The sequence below is a fragment of the Myotis daubentonii genome, chromosome 4, assembly GCF_963259705.1.
Source record: "Myotis daubentonii chromosome 4, mMyoDau2.1, whole genome shotgun sequence".
Classification (NCBI taxonomy): Eukaryota; Metazoa; Chordata; class Mammalia; order Chiroptera; family Vespertilionidae; genus Myotis; species Myotis daubentonii.
Genome location: NC_081843.1, coordinates 12895332 through 12905695, shown reverse-complemented (window position 1 = coordinate 12905695; position 10364 = coordinate 12895332). Strand labels below are relative to the sequence as shown.

At 48.1% G+C, this 10364-nt stretch overlaps 1 long non-coding RNA gene across 1 annotated transcript; it reads left to right on the top strand.

Moving 5' to 3' along the window:
- Window positions 1-541: 541 nt before the first annotated feature.
- Window positions 542-8928, top strand: LOC132232328 (uncharacterized). The gene is made up of 4 exons (XR_009452405.1): window positions 542-734; window positions 5806-5941; window positions 7604-7684; window positions 7781-8928. It is a non-coding gene; the product is annotated as an uncharacterized LOC132232328 (long non-coding RNA).
- The last annotated feature ends 1436 nt before the right edge of the window (window positions 8929-10364 follow it).

The window sequence follows — 10364 nt, the reverse complement described above, 5'->3', positions numbered from 1 at the left end:
AGAGAGGAAGGGAGAGGGAGATAGAAACATCAATGATGAGAGAGAATCATTGATTGGCTGCCTCCTGCATGCCCCCTACTGGGGACCGAGCCCATAACCCAGGCATGTGCCCTGATCAGAATTGAACCCAGGACCCTTTAGTCCACAGGCCAACGCTCTATCCACTGGGCCAAACCGGCAAGGGCCAGTCTAGCATTTTGACATTTTTGCAGAGATTTTAGTCCTTGTAAAAGGCACAACCTTGACCAGGCCTGTGCCTCACACAGGGTGTCCCCTGGAGCCGCCCCACCAGAAGGGCCTTGGCCAGCTCAGACCATGGCCTCACCAGGGACTACCGCCTGCCCCCAAGGGCAGCACTCGCGGGCAGAGCTTTCCCGAGAGCAGTGGCCTCCCCTGGCCTAAGGAGCCGCCGGCCCAGCTCCTGGCCTGACACTCCTTAAACGGTTAGTACAGTCACCATGAAGCGGCCTGGGCAGATGTGTAAACTACCCTGTGGTAGATTTGTAACTTACTCCTTTAATCTCTCTATTCCTACAGGTCTGCTCAGGTTGTCTATTTCTTCTTGAGTCAGTTTTGGTCATGTGTGTCTCTGGGGATGACCCATTTCATCTGCTATCTCATCTGCTGGCCTGCAGTTCTCACCGCAGTCCGTGTGAGCCCTGCTGATTTCCCAAAGTGGCAGTGACGCAGGGCTGACAGCCACCAGGACAACAGTCCCAGAGACCAGAGAGGAGGTGCCTGGCCTGTTCGTAGTCTTGTTTTCTTTTTAAAATAATTCTTCATTGTTGAAAGTATTACATATGTCCTGCGTTTTCCCCCATTGGCCCCCTCTAGACCACCACGGCCCCTACCCCCACCCCAGACCCTCACTGCCCCATTGTCTGTCCATGGGCCATGCATATATGCATTCAAGGTCTTGGTTGATTACCTCCCACCTGGCCACCTTCCCCCCGCTTACCTCAGAGATTCTGCACTCTGTTCCATGCTTCCATGTCTCTGGATCCACTCTGTTCATCAGTTTGTTACTTAGATTCCACATATGAGTGAGATCATGTGATCCTTGTCTTTCTCTGACTGACTTATCTCACTTAGCATGATACTCTTCAGGTCCCTCCAAACTGTCTCAAAGGGTAAGAGATTCTTCTCTTTTTTTTTCTTTTTTTTTCTGTAAGATTCTTCTTTTTTACGGCTGCGTAGTATTCCATGGTGTAAATGTACCACAGCTTTTTTATCCTCTCATCTACTGATGGGCACTTGAGCTGTTTCCAGATCTTAGCTATTGTAAATTGTGCTATTATGAACGTAGGGGTACATACACTCTTTCTGATTGGTGTTTCAGGTTTCTTAGGATAGATTCTTAGAAGTGGGATCACTGGGTCAAATGGCAGTTTCATATTTAATTTTTTGAGGAAACTCCATACTGTTCTCCACAGTGGCTGCACCAATCTGCATTCCCACCAGCAGTGCATGAGGGTTCCTTTTTCTCCACATCCTCTCCAGCACTTGTCATTTGTCGATTTGTTGATGATAGCCATTCTGACAGGTGTGAGATGGTACTTCACTGTTGTTTTGATTTGCATCTCTCAGATGATCAGTGACTTTGAGCATTTTTTCATATGTCTCTTGGCCATCTGTATGTCCTCTTTGGAGAAGTGTCTATTTAGGTCCTTTGCCCATTTATTTATTAGATTGTTTGTCTTCCTTTTGTTAAGTTGTATGAGTTCCTTATATATTTTGGATATTAACCCTTAATCAGATGTATCCTTGCCAAATATCTTCTCCCATACAGTGGGCTCTCTTGTTGGTTTCTTTTGCTGTGTAGGTAGAGCTCTTTATTTCAATTTAGTCCCATTTGCTTATTTTCTCCTTAGTTTGCTTAGCCCTAGGAGATATATCCATAAACATGTTGCTACGAGAGATGTCTGAGATTTTGCTGCCTATGGTTTCTTCTAGGATTTTTATGGTTTCACGATTTACATTTAAGTCTTTTATCTATTTTGAGTTTATTCTTGTGTTTAGTGTAAGTCAGTGGTCTAATTTCATTTTTTTGCATGTATCTGTCTAATCCATACGCCACTTACTTAAGAGACTCTCTTGACTCCATTGGGTGCTCTTAGCTCCTTTCTCAAGTATTAATTGAGCATAATGGCTTGAGTCGATTTCTGGGGTCTCTGTTCTGTCCCATTGATCTATATGCCTGTTCTTGTGCCAGTACCAGGCTGTTTTGATTATGGTGGCTTTGTAGTATAACTTGAAATCTGGTATTGTGATTCCTCCGACTTTTTCTTTCTCAAAATTGCTGTAGTTATTCGGGGTCTTTTTAGATTTCATATAAATTTTTGGAGTATTTGTTCTAGCTCTGTGAAATACGCCATTGATATTTTAATAGGGATTCTGTTTTTAGTCTTACAGCAAGGGAAGTTCAGTTTCCACTATCACATGTGACGTCAGATATGCAATTTTTGTGACACACCCACTTCAAATTAATGACATGCCATTTCCAATTCTCTAAGCATTTTTATCATAAATTGGTGTTTATAGTTATTTATCTTTCTCCAACTGGCTTATTTCACTTAGCACAGTGGTTCTCAACCTTCCTAATGCCGTGACCCTTTAATACAGTTCCTCATGTTGTGGTGACCTCCAACCATAAAATGATTTTCGTTGCTACTTCATAACTGTAATTTTGCTACTGTTATGAATTATAATGTAAATATCTGATATGCAGGATGTATTTTCATTGTTACAAATTGAACATAATTAAAGCATAGTGATTAATCACAAAAACAAGATGTAATTATATATGTGTTTTCCAATGGTCTTAGGCGATCCCTGTGAAAGGATTGTTCGACCCCTAAAGGGGTCGCAACCCACAGGTTGAGAACCGCTGGCTTAGCATAATGCTCTCCAGTTCCATCCATGCTGCTGCAAATTGTAAAAGTTCCTTATTTTTTAGTGGAGTAGTATTCCATTGTACCACAGTTTTTTAATACATCATCTGCTGTTTGGCACTTAGGCTGTTTCCAAATCTTAGCTATTGTAAATTGTGCTGCTATGAACATAGGGGTGCATATATCCTTTCTCAATGGTGTTTCTGGTTTCTTGGGATATAGTTCTAGAAGTGGGATTACTGGGTCAAATGGGAGATCCATTTTTAGTTTTTTGAGGAAACTCCATACTGTTTTCCATAGTGTGTACTCATTTATTTTTAAATCATTTTTTTTTATTTTTTAAGTACAGTTGACATACGGTATTATATTAGTTTCAGTGTACAACCCAGGAATTAGACATTAGATAACTTACTAAGTGATCATCCCGATAAAATTTTAACCCACCTGACACCATACATAGTTATTAGAATATTATGGACTAGCCCTGGCTGAGTGGCTCAGTTGATTGGAGCATCATCCTATATACCAAAACGTTGTGGGTTCAATTCTCAGTCAAGGCACATACCCAGGTTGTGGGTTCGATCCCTGGTCAGGGTGCATAAGGGAGTCAACTGATTGATGTTTCTCTCTCATGTTGATTCTCTCTCTTTCTCTCTCTTTTTCTCTCTCTCAAAATCAATGAAAACATATCCTCAGGTGAGGATTTAAAAAAAAAGAATATGCCCTGGCTGGTGTTACTCAATGGTTAGAATGTCAGCCCACACACCAAAGAGTCATGAGTTTGATTCCAGGTCAAAGGCATGTACCTGGGTTGCAGGTTCAATCCTTGGCCCTGATCAGGGCTTATGTGGGAGGCAACCAAACAATGTGTCTCTGTCACATCTCTCTCTCTCTCTCTCTCTCTCTCTCTCTCTCTCTCTCTCTCTCTCCTTCTCTCTCTCTCTCTCCCCCCTCCCTCCCTTCCTCCCTCCCTCCTCTCTCCATCCCTTCCAGTCTCTCTAAAAATCAATGGAAAAATATCCTTGGGGAGAATTAACAAAAACAAAAAAAGAATATTATTGACTTATTAACTATATTCCTATAATGTATTTTACATCCCCATGACTATTCTGTAACAACCAAGTTATACATTTTTTGAAATGTTTTTATTGATTTTTAGAGAGAGAGGGAGATGGATAGAGAGATAGAAACATCAATGAGAAAGGAACATCATTGATTGACTGCCTCCTATTGGGGATCAAGCTTGAACCCAGGCATGTGACCTGACCAGGGATCAAGCCAGTGACCTCATGGTTCCTGGGTCAGTGCTCAACCACTAGCCACACTGGCTGGCCAAGCTAATTTGTACTTCTTAATCCCTTCACCTTTTTCACCCATCCCCCCAAACCACCTCCCATCTAGCAACCGTCAAAATGTTCTCTGTATCTATGAGTCTGTTTCCTTTCTGCTTGTTTATTGTTTTTTAGATTCAATCATTGATAATATGTATTTTATCACCATTTTATTGCTCATGTTCTTTCTTCTTCTTCTTCTTCTCCTTCTCCTCCTTCTCCTCCTCCTCCTTCTTGGCCCTTTAACATTTCATATAATACTGGTTTGGTGGTGACTAACTCCTTTAGCTTTTTCTTGTCTGGGAAGATCTTTATATGTCCTTTTATTCTAAATGATAACTTTGCTGGGTAGAGTAATCTTGGTTGTAGGTCCTTGTTCATGACTTTGAATATTTCTTACCAGTCCCTTCTGGCCCGCAAAGTTTCTGTTGAGAAATCAGCTGACAGTCTGATGGGAGCTGCCTTCTCTGGTAACTAACTGTTTTTCTCTTACTGCTTTTAAGATTCTCTCTTTGTCTTTAACCCTTGGCATTTTAATTATGATGTGTGTTGGTGTTAGCCTCTTTGGGTTCCTCTTGTTTGGGACTCTCTGTACTTCTTAGACTTGTATGTCTGTTTCCTTCACCAAGTTAGGGAAGTTTTCTGTTTGTTTCTTCAAGTAGGTTTTCAATTTCTTTCTCTCTCTCCTCTCCTTCTTGTACCCCCATGATGTGAATGTTGGTGCACTTGAAGTTGTCCCAGAAGTTCCTTACGCTATCCTCATTTTTTGTTTATTCTTTTTCCTTTTTGTTGTTCTGATTTGGTGTTTTTTGTTCCCTTATATTCCAAATCATTCATTCTCAACTTCATCTACTCTGCTGTTGATTCCCTGTAAATTGTTCTTCATTTCAGTTAGTGTATTTCACTTCTGACTGGTCCGTTTTTATGCTGTTGAAATTTCCACTAAGTTCATTGAGTATCCTTAAATCAGTGTTCTGAACTCTACATCTAGTAGATTGCTTGTTTCCATTTCGTTTAGTTCTTTTTCTGGAGTTCTGTCTGTCTTTCATTTGTGACATGTTTCTTTGTCTCATTTTGGCAGCCTCCCTGTGTTTGTTTCTATGTATTAGGTACAGCTGCTGTGTTTCCCAGGCTTGGTGGAGTGGCCTGATGTAATAGGTGTCCTGCAGGGTCCAGTGGCACAGCCTCTCCTTTCACCCAAACTGGGTACTCCAGGTGTGCCCCCTCCCCGCCAGCCCCCGTGTGGGCTATGTACAGCTTCCCCCTGTAGTTGAGCTTTGATTGCTGTTGGCACATCAATGGGATGGATTTACCCCCAGGCTGACCAGCTTCAAGGACTAGCTATGACCATTGATCACCAATCTCTGACCACCCTAGAGGATCAACTGTGCAGGGACCCACCCCACATAGCAGGACTTACTTCAGCAGGACTCTGGTGCCCCCTTAGTCCACTCCTTAAGTATGTTGCTTGTGGAGGTGGTTGGGTGCATTGATGTGCTCTGAAGCTGTCCACTGGGTGTGCTGGCTCTGGGGCCTCCTGGGAAGTGCAGACCAGGGTCAGCCATTGCCTATGTTCCACCCAGGGCCACTCGCCATGAGCTACAAAGCACTCTGCAGATGGCTGCTACTTATCCTGGACCTGGAGGTACCCAGAAGAGGCCAAGCTGTGAACCAAGGCTGGCTGCTGCTAGTGCTGGGACTGGGACCACATAATGAGAGGTACAGGGCACACTAAAGGCAGATGCTTCTTGTTTGAGAGATTTTAGGAAGCTTGAGCCAAGACAGGCCATTTGTATGGTAAAACCATTGGAAACAGCTTAGGTGGGCCTGAAAGTTGGGTGGAGCAGGGTCTCAGGGAATCACCAGGGCAGAACAAACAGTGTTAGCCAGGTTGACAGAGACTCATATATGGCACCCACCTGCTAGCTCTGTGGGGGGGAGAGTTTATCAAAGGAACAATGGCCTCTGCCAGCACTTCTGTCTGGGAGAAAGCTGCCTCCCCTCTGCTCTCACCTGATGCCAGATAATTCAGTTCCACCCCCCTTATGTCTCTGGTGCCTTTTGAGCTGTTGCCCCAGCACTGAAGCTCAGAGGGAGTGAGTCCAAGTAAGTCCCTGAGTGGGCCCTTTAAGAGGAACTGCCTGGGTCTCCAACAGCCCTCCATCTACTTCAGCCTCAATCCCTGCTGGTTTTTGCTACTAGAAGTTATGAGGACTTCTCTTCCTGGTACTGGAACCCTGGGCTGGGAGGCCTAGGATGGGGCTGGGACCCCTCTCTCCTCATGGGGGGACCTCCACAGCCAAGATATCCCCCCCATTTTTATCCACCAAACGTTCCATGTCTCCACCCCTTCCTATGAGTCTTGATGTAGCTTCTTCAATTCCCTAGTTGTAGGACTTCCACTCAGCCAAATGTTGGGTGTTTCTGAATGATGGTTGTTCTGTAGTTTAGTTATAATTTTGATGTGGTTATGGGAGGATTCGAGTATTACATTTACCTATGCCGCCATCTTTTTTTTTTTTTAATCCTCACCTGAGGATATTTTTTCTATTGATTTTTAGAGAGCGTAGAAGGGAGGGAAGAGTGAGGAGTAGGGGAGAGAGAGAGAGAGAAATATCAACGTGAAAGAGACACATCCACTGGTTGCCTCTCCCACATGCCCCAACTAGGGATGGGATTGAACCTGCAACAGAGGTACATGCCCTTGACCAGGAATTGAACCCACGACCCTTGGGTCCGAGGGCCAACACTCTAACCCAAGCATGTCAAACTCACAGCCAGCACCAGCCGTGTTTACATGCTGCTCTAACCACTGAGCACCTGCCAGGGTCAGTGCCACCATCTTGACCGTAGGCAGTACTAATCAATTTTTTATATAAAACTACATTGTGAAATCCCTGAAATAACAACTTATTAAATGATGATATGCATATTTATAAATTCACATTTCTAAATTATAAATATTTATACATAAAATTGAGTTTATTAAGAATGGCATTCTGGTTTTCTTTATCTTTGCTTACTTTTCTCTGCCTGTTCTCTCAGCTTCTTAGAGGGGCGTGTTCAAATCCCCAAGGACATTCCCACTCTGCCATCCATCTCGCCCTGTTCCCATGGTAACCTGCCACAGGGCACGGGGGAGAGGGGGCATGCAAATGAGCTGAGCCAGCAGTCCCAGCTGTATCATCTTGTCAGATTTTTAAGACACTGCAGGCAGCACAGGTGGTGTCTCCCCTTCTAGGTTGTCACTCCGAGAAAGGCAGCAACATACTGGTAGTTTACACATACAAACTGGGCCATCTCCCCCTAGGCCTTGCTTCGAAAATATTTATTCATTTCCTTATTTCTAGTGTTTTACTAATTTTTTTTTTAATTTTCAAGGCAGTATGTGCTAGCGTGGAGAAGTTGGAAAGCCCAGGAAATGCAGAGGAATTGCATCTGAGTCTGGCACGAGAGCGACAGGTATTTCAGAGAAAGAGTGGCGGGCATTCGTTTCCGCTGGGGGGGCAGCCCCCACCATCTCGGGAAGACCAGCTCAGCCCCGTCCCCAGGATAAAGGAGCTCAGGAAGCAGGAACCGCGGGTTCCAGGGGGAGAGAGCTCACGGGGAGGAGGACGCACCCACACAGGTGGGGCCACTCACCTCATCTTCAAGCTAAAGTGGGCTTTTGACAGTGAGAAAAGACAAAGGTAGAAATAACAAAACCCACACAGATGCAAGCCCTCCTGCGGCAGCTCCTGGTCTGGCCGCGCGGAGAGAGGCAGTGCCTCATTCCTGGCTGTTTTCTGACTGTGACTCAAACATCCTCTCTCCGGGTGAAGTCGCCCTAAACAGATGTGGGAGCAGGGCTTTGCAGCAAGGACTTCGCTGGCCCCTCTCCAGAGCCGGCTCGCTGCTCGTGGCAACGGGGGTGCGTGTCTGTCCTGCCGGGGACACCTCCCAACCTGGAAGGTCGCCAGTGCCAGGCTGACTGCTGTGTGCGGTCACCCCTGGGAAGAGGCCGTTGATGGCTCCCTGGGGGTGCAGTCTAATGACCGTTGGGGCCCCACAGGCACCCCAGGGGTGAACCCACGCTCCACGTCCGGCAACCAAGTCAGGGCCCCCTCGGCTCCTGCAGACGCCTGGAGCCCGCGGCAGCAACTTTCTGGACAGAAGAAACGCCCCCCAGCTGCCACGCCCAGCTGGGCTCTGAACCCGGCTCCCGGCGGCCTGAGCCCATGTGGCGCCGAGAGTGGCCGGCCCCCGCCCCGCAGGCGGATCCCCTCCTGCCGACACACCCAGCTGCCCAGTGACCCCTCCACATCACATCCAAATGCCCGACACCCAGTCCCCCGCTCTTCCCTCACCCACAACCATCTCCCTAGCTGCCGCAGACTCCACCACAACGCACACCCCCGGCCTCAGCTTCCGCCGCCCCACGGCCCCCACGGTCTCCAGGGCCGTTTAGAGAAAGACCAGCCCTGCTCCCCTGGCCCCACCCACCTCATCCCCCCACCGCCTGGGGCACCCCGAAAACACTGCGCTCGTTCCCCCTCGGCCTCTGCCCGAAGCCCCTGCTACCTGGACCCCCTACTCACCATGTCGGCTTCTGGGGAGCTTTCCCCACACCTGTCAGCACAGAGGCCCTTGAATTCACACGGTTCACCGTTTTCCTCAGTTCAGGAGACACTGAGGCACAGTGTCCGCCGCGCGGAATGATGGCCGCTGAGGCCACAGGAGGGCCAATCAGGTCACCGCACAGGTGTTCCCTGTGTGAGCCTCTCACTCCAACACGGGCAGCTCAGCCAGGGCTGTGCCCGCCATCCCCGGCAACACCGGGCACAGGCGCAGGTTGGGGGGTGGGTAGGCTGAGCAGGGGGTCAGCGGGTGGGAAGTGGGGATGAGACGGGCTTCCAGAGGAGGGAGGATGAGCTCCTACTAATTGCAGCCCAGGCCCCACCCAACCGGCGGGCTGCAGCGCCCCCTGGTGCCCACCCAGCTCAGGGCCACCCCCAAGCCCTGGTCACTCCCGGTGCCCAGGAGCAGCACCAACCCCGCTCAGAGCTGGGGGGACCCAGCTGAAGTCCCCCTCCTCCGCCGTGTCCTCCTGCCCAGCACGTCTACCCCACACACCCTGAAGCCCCACCCGCCGCACACACATGCCTGGCCACAGCCCCTGCCCGGCCTCCTGGCTCCGGACAAGCCTCTCCCCGTAGAAGGAAAACAATACCCCGTGAACAGGGGGATTTGTTCCAAGATTCCAAGGGTGCTTCGCTTTAGGAAGTCCATTCATAAAGTCCGCCACGTGGACACATCTAAGGAGGAAAATCATATGCTCCTCTCCATCAGTGCAGAAGAAGCCTTTGACAAAAACCCAACGTCAATTCCTGATAAGAATATAAACAGTAAGGAAAATAGGAATTGATATTGTCTTTTTTTAATTGATTTTTTACAGAGAAGAAGGGGGAGGAATAGAGAGTTAGAAATATCGATCAGCTGCCTCCTGCACACCCCCTACTGGGGACGTGCCCACGACCAAGGTACATGCCCTTGACCAGAATCGAACCTGGGACCCTTCAGTCTGCAGGCCGACGCTCTATCCACTGAGCCAAACCGGTTAGGGCAGTGGTTCTCAACCTTGGCTGCACATTAGAATCACCTGGGAATCTTTTTAAAATCCTGATTTCTGGGCCTCATCCTTCAGAAATGCTGTTTCTTTGTTATGGGGTGGGGCCACAACATTAGTAACAAAGAAACAGAATTTCCGGGGGATGAGGCCCAGAAATCAGGATTTTAAAAAGATTCCCAGGTGATTCTAATGTGCAGCCAACGTTGAGAACCACTGGGTAAGGGCGATAGATATTGTCTTGATGTAATAAGCTGCACATGCCCTCCCTAAGCCCACCACCTCGCTGCAGTAGGAAGCGCTGGCGTCATTCCCCCTAACGTCAAGACCAGGGCAAGGCCGCCTGCGTCCACGCCACGCCTCCCTGTGCCGGGGGCCTCGGCACTGAGTCCGACAGGGAACCGGTGAGGGTCACAGGCTGGGAAAGAAGCAAAACTGCCCCCGTTAGCAGAGGCCACGACGCCGTCCCCGGGGCCGTCCTGTGAGGCTAGTGATGACGGACACGTCCCAGAGCCCCCGTGTCCAGCACAGCCCAGC